Here is a 6,000-nt window from a genome sequence, read left to right on the forward strand (position 1 = left end):
GGGAAATAATAACACCTTCTCAGGATTGTGGTAAGGATTAAATGAGATATTGGTAATTATAAAAACCATTTATAAAGTGTTTAGCACATAGTAGATATTTAATAAATGCTTATCTCTTCTAGTACATACATGCATATTTTCGGCTGCTTGAGCTAATTTTTGTCTAACAATTAATATCAAGAAAACCCAGGTGCTCCATCAGCCAGCCCCACACCACCCAGAGGTGGAACCAGCGATTACAGCAAATGGTAAAGTTTTGACGACTGTGGACAAGTTCACTTCCCTTGGCAGTGTCTTTTCCAAGGAGGAACACATTGACGATGAGGTTGCTACGTGCATTGCCAGAGCTAGCTCAGTGTTTGGGAGGCTCAGAAAGAAAGGGAGAGAAGAGGTATTAGACTGATTACCAAACTGAAGGTCTATCGAGCTGTTGTACTGACCTCAAGGTTAGATGCCTGTGAAACCCAGACAGTTTACCAGAACCACGTCAGGAAACTGAATCATTTCTATTTAAGTTGTCTTAGGAAGATTCTGATGATCTCCTGGCAGGAGAAGATACCAGACACTGAGGTCCTTTCTCAGCTAAATTGCCTAGCATTCCAACAGTACTGCAGAGAGTGCAACTACAATGGACTGGACACATTGTTAGAATGCCAGATGTACCCTTGTCAAAAAAACTATTTTATGGAGAACTCCCACAGGGCAAGTGTTCACATGAGGGTCAGAAGAAGCAATTTAGACTCCCTGAAGATCTCACTGGAGAATTTAGAATTGATTGTACAGCTTGAAAGATTGGCACAGGATCGCCCAGCATGGCATGCCCTTATCAGTGTGGGTGCTGCACTCTACGAGAAAGGCAGAACTGAAGCAGTTCAAAGGAAACTTGACATTCATAAGTTTAGAGTGCCCACCCTAGGTGTTCACCTAGTCTATTTGAGTACAACCTGTGGTAGAACATTCTGAGGTTGTATTGGTCTGATCAGTCACAGTAGGACACTGTAATTTGTCTGAGTGATGTCATTTTGGTCTTCTTCAATAATAAAGGACAAGAGCCAATCTATGAGCCATCTGTATAGGGAATTCATCTAAATCAGGAATTCACAGGTGGGGGTGGTGGGATTCCCATCACTAATATAGATTGGCTAATTCTAACTTATAGTCATACAAATATTTTTTTTTTGCAAGGCAGTGGGGTCAAGTGACTTGCCCAAGGTCACACAGCTAGCCAATTATTAAGTATCTGAGGCCAATTTGAAGTCAGATCCTCCTGATTCCAGGGCCAGTGCTCTATCCACTGCACCACCTAGCTGTCCCCAGTACAAATCTTAAATAAGCAGGCATCATGAAGTAGTAGATAGCTGATCTCAGCCTTTTTTAAAATTTTTATTTATTTAAGGAAATGGGGTTAAGTGACTTGCCCAAGGTCACACAGCTAGGCAAAGAGTTGATCTCAAACTTTTTTTTTTTTTTTAGTTTTTCCAAGGCAATGGGGTTAAGTGGCGTGCCCAAGGCCACACAGCTAGGTAATTATTAAGTATCTGAGGCTGGATTTGAACTCAGTTCCTCCTGACTCCAGGGCCAGTGCTCTATCCACTGCACCACCTGGCTGCCCCACTGTGCCACCTAGCCACGCGATCTCAATCTTAAAAAGATTTGGGTTCAAGTTTTAACACCTAGTGGCAAGGTGACCTTGGACCAGTCCCTAAATATTTCAGATTTTCAGACAACTAAAGCTATAGGTGTATCTTCATAAGTAGACTTCTGTGAATTAGAATAACTAATTTAGAGTGAATTAAGAGTGCTGACTTTCTTTTAAAAAAAATGCTGGCTGCCTCCAGTGAGTTTCTAGAATGTGGGAGCTATATAGAGTAATTTGCTTGTGAACCAAATCGTGTTTTTTCAATCTTGGGACGTTTCCCTAAGCTTAAACCAGAGATAACTAGCTACTCTACTGCAGTTAGAAAGAACTTATTAACACTCTTCATAGCAGCCTTTTAAGATGATAATTTATCTTTTATAGCAGTGCTCTAAAATCCGCAGGAAGGAGTCAGGTGGGAATGAAGGCAGTGTATTATATACAGCTCTGAGTTTTGCCAGTTCTATAGATCCCCTGCAAGGTGGACTAAAATACAGTCAAATGTAACTTATCCTGAAGAGTTGCTTCAGTGAGTTACTAAAGGGATGGCAAGTTTACAGATGAAGTGAAAGGAACCCAAGAGACTAAGAGGCTGAGACCATTTTATTTAGCATCTACCATAAAACCTAACTTAAAGGCATAGAAACTGCATCTTTGGAGAGCATTTCCTAAGGGTTTTGCAAATCAGTGCAGAGACTTCTAAAATAGTAGTTCTGAATAACTCTGTAATAATAGCTGGCATTTGCTCATATGATACCTTACTGCTTGCAAAGAGCTATCCATATATTAGAATCTCAGGGTAATCCTTCAGGTGCAGATACTTCTCTTATCTAATTCTATAACATGAGGAAGTCAAAGCTTTGAAAACTTCAATGACTTGACCAGGTTCACCCAGAACCTTGGTTTTCTTATTTTCTAGCAAAGCTCTTTGCTGCCTCCTGGCTCCATGAGAAATGCTTTCATCCATATGAAATGCTAATGATTTCATTCATTCATTCAAAATTCATTTATTAAGGACCTACAAAGTGACACTCAATCAATTGACAAATATTTATTAATCTCCTTTTAAATAGGCACCATCCTGGAGACTGAGGCACAAAGGAAAAAGCAAAAGCAGCCTCTGTGTTATGGAGTTTTAGCATAGTAAGGCTAAACTATGTCTGTTTATAGGAATATGCAGAATTGGTTCAGGATAATTTATTGGGGCTGGGGGTGGTGGGGTAGAAGAGAATGATACAATTAAACAAAGAGATCTTGGGCCAATCACTTCCCCTCTGAACCTGCTTCCTTAAGCTGTATAATGAAAGGTTAAACTATTTGGTATCTAAAGTCCTTTCTTGCTCTAAATCTCTGCTTCTGCAAACAGGCAAACTGGTCCAGCAAAGGGAAAGGCAGTAGTAGCTTAGCAGCATCTATTTCTGCTCAGGTGGTCAAAGTCTCTTTTGACTATATTTACATATCCAGGAAGTGACAAGTTGATTTGCATTTAGATGACCTCTCCTTGGTCCTGAACAGACATCTACCAATTTCCAAAATTCTCAAGTTCAATCCTGGCTAGGAGTCCTCTTTCTTCCTTTTCTGAAGTTATTGTTACTTTTCCCCAGGTGGTCTGAACTTCTCCCACTCTTAGAAATAGGAGAAACTCATCCCCCTTTCTTTCCCTGAAAATCCACTTAGCCCTGGGTTGGATATGCAGAAGTAGGTGTGTGGCAGAGACATTGACAACTAGCAATAGAGTTCCAATAGAGTGATTCCATGAGCCCTTTCTAGAATTTACTTGAAAAACCCAAAACAAACCAAAACAAAAAAAATAACAAATCTCAGTCCTTCAAATAATTTTTTTAAAAATTGTCATTATTGAATAAGAAGAAAGGTCAAACTCCTCTTCCATCAGTGGGAAGGGCTTTTCATTGCTATAAAACACATTCCTTTTATTTTTCAGTTGCTATTCTAGTGGAGTAGGGTAGGCAGAATCTCTAAAATGCCATAAAGAAGATTTTTATCTGTTAAATTCTGTGTACAGTAACCTAACAAATGCCAAAGATAGAAAGATTGCTTTCTGCACAGAAATCCTTGTTTAGATGTCTTCTTTATGCTAACAATGACAGGGCTCCCTGGTTTGTGCTGTCCTAAAAAATCAGAATGCATTTTTCCAATAGCAGACTCTATATCAAGAAGAAAAAGGAAGGCACCTTTTTGGCACAGAGATATTTTATGTAGATAATAAATTTCCCCCTTTCCCCCCTTGGAACTTGACTAACTATAAGTATCTACCCAGAAGATGAAATGTAAAGATTTATGCCATCAGAAATATTCATAGTACTAAAGAATGATTTTTTTTTCTTCCCTGTTCCCCGCTGTCAACTTTGTTTACTGTTCATTTTGATTTCTATCCTATACTGGGTCCGAAAAATTATGAGCATGACTATATCAGGAGAACTTATCAATGAAAAAAAAAAGGGGGGGGATCAAAACCAGGAAATCATAGAAATGAAGTAGCTCCCAAGATGACACAGAACACTGCTGAATCCTAGGCTGTGCTGGGGGAATGCTATAACCTGGTTTGACTAACCAGCAAAGAAAGGTACATTTAAGCCTATAGTGGATTTTTTTCCTCCCCAGTATCTGAATGTATTTTTAGAATTCACTTATAAAGCCATGCTGCTGATGTGCTTCTAAGTCAATCAAAGGAAACACGCATGAAAGAATCCCAGCCCAGGGACTGGCTTCACAAGTCAGAGTGTGTATTGTCAGACCTGGAGGCTCACAACCACATTTGTTATCACAACTTAACTAGGTGGCTATTGACCACACAGGGACTGCTTTCATAGTCACAACAGGAACAGCCCCTATAGATTTGGGCATTTTTTTTAACCTGCGTGCAATTAAACTTTTTTTAATGAGCAATTTCTATATTTTCTCTAAAATAGGAAGCAATATTTTGAATTTCACTCTCATACTTCTCTCATCTCTGACTATTCTAGGAACAATTTATTAATACAGTAGTATAAATCTACTTGGCAGGGCCCCTTTGAAATGGGGCCTTTAACTCCCTACCTTTTAGCTAAGAAAGGTTTTATTTGTTTAAAACATTTCAACAGTTAGCCCTCTTCCACAAGAAAACAACAGTAGGAAGGTTCAGGGGTAGGCATCTGACTAGGATTGTATTTTACACTTGAATTTCATAGCTTGACATTTAAGATAACTTAAAACCACAGAAGGAGATTTTTTTTTTTAAAAAAAGGGGGTGGAGAAAAGACAGATTAAATTAAAATGATTGAGAATTTTCTTTTTTCCATTGGAACTAAAGCAGTTTCTGTGATTGCAGGGGAACATACACATCACAATAACAGGCACTTAAACAATTGTACCTATGCATTTGGGTAACAAAAGCACTAGCCACCTGGATTGGCTGTATTTGGACCCAAATGCTAGCAACAGTCTACAGCATTCAAGTGACATTCCAGAATGAGCCAGAGCTGGGAGGCATCATCCCCCCCCAGGCTTTAGAAGAATCAGACTTCCTACCTTGCAAAGACAGATGGAAGGTAAGTTCCTTCAAACAAAGTTGTAAGTAAAAGCCAGGCAGCAGTTGCAGTAAATTGGATCCTTTCAGTCCCTGTATACATCTAGCAGTTCTGCAATAAGGGGGGGAAGAAAATATAATGGGAGGAGCAGCTGGGAACCAGTGACCTCCTGTAGCTGAGTCCTCTTTGTGAATCAAGCATGGACAGCCAAGGCTTCTGATTTGCATGGATTAACTCCACTCGGATAGATTCGGAGCCGATACATATAAATTTATCTGGCAAGATGGCCAAAAGATGGGAGAGGGAATGAATGAGAGACAGAGCAAGGGAGGGAGAAAGGGAAAAAAAAAAGACAGGAGATCGGAAGCATGGATAAGCTGCTTCATGCAGAGCTGTGTCTCAAAAGAGCTACAGCTCCCTCTTCATGTCATACTTGTAAGATAAGAACTGTTGTCATTAAGAGCTGGTTAATCATTGGGAAAAATATATATTTTATATACAATATCGATGTGCTAAAAACTGATGCTGCGTTTGATCAAAATTTGGGAGCACTTGAGGATTCTCTCGTGTATGTGTATATGTGTTTGTATGTTTATGTATGTGTGTGTATGTTCCAGAATTTTAAGATGCAGGGGCTTTCAATCATTTGTCAGAAATCAAGAGGACATATTCTCGTGTAACTCCAAATGGGTTTGGAGCATCGCAATGCTCGGGAATGAATGGTGCACCCAAGTCAACAAAAGGAACACACACACACAATTTGGAAACGTGGTTCATAGGTATTAAATTGACATGAGACTGGCTTTCAGAAGTGCTGACAAGTTGCTTGCAGTAACT

General features: G+C 39.5%; 1 long non-coding RNA gene across 2 annotated transcripts in view; it reads right to left on the reverse strand.

Annotated features, from left to right (window-relative positions):
* The window catches only part of LOC141510990 (uncharacterized), a 380,427-nt gene extending 375,003 nt beyond the window's left edge, over positions 1–5,424 (reverse strand). For both annotated transcript variants that reach the window (XR_012475224.1, XR_012475223.1), the window contains exon 1: positions 5,165–5,424. This is a non-coding gene — a long non-coding RNA (uncharacterized LOC141510990). The remainder of the gene's footprint in view (positions 1–5,164) is intronic.
* Between the last annotated feature and the right edge of the window lie 576 nt (positions 5,425–6,000).

This window comes from Macrotis lagotis, chromosome 2 (assembly GCF_037893015.1).
Source record: "Macrotis lagotis isolate mMagLag1 chromosome 2, bilby.v1.9.chrom.fasta, whole genome shotgun sequence".
NCBI classification, from domain to species: Eukaryota; Metazoa; Chordata; class Mammalia; order Peramelemorphia; family Peramelidae; genus Macrotis; species Macrotis lagotis.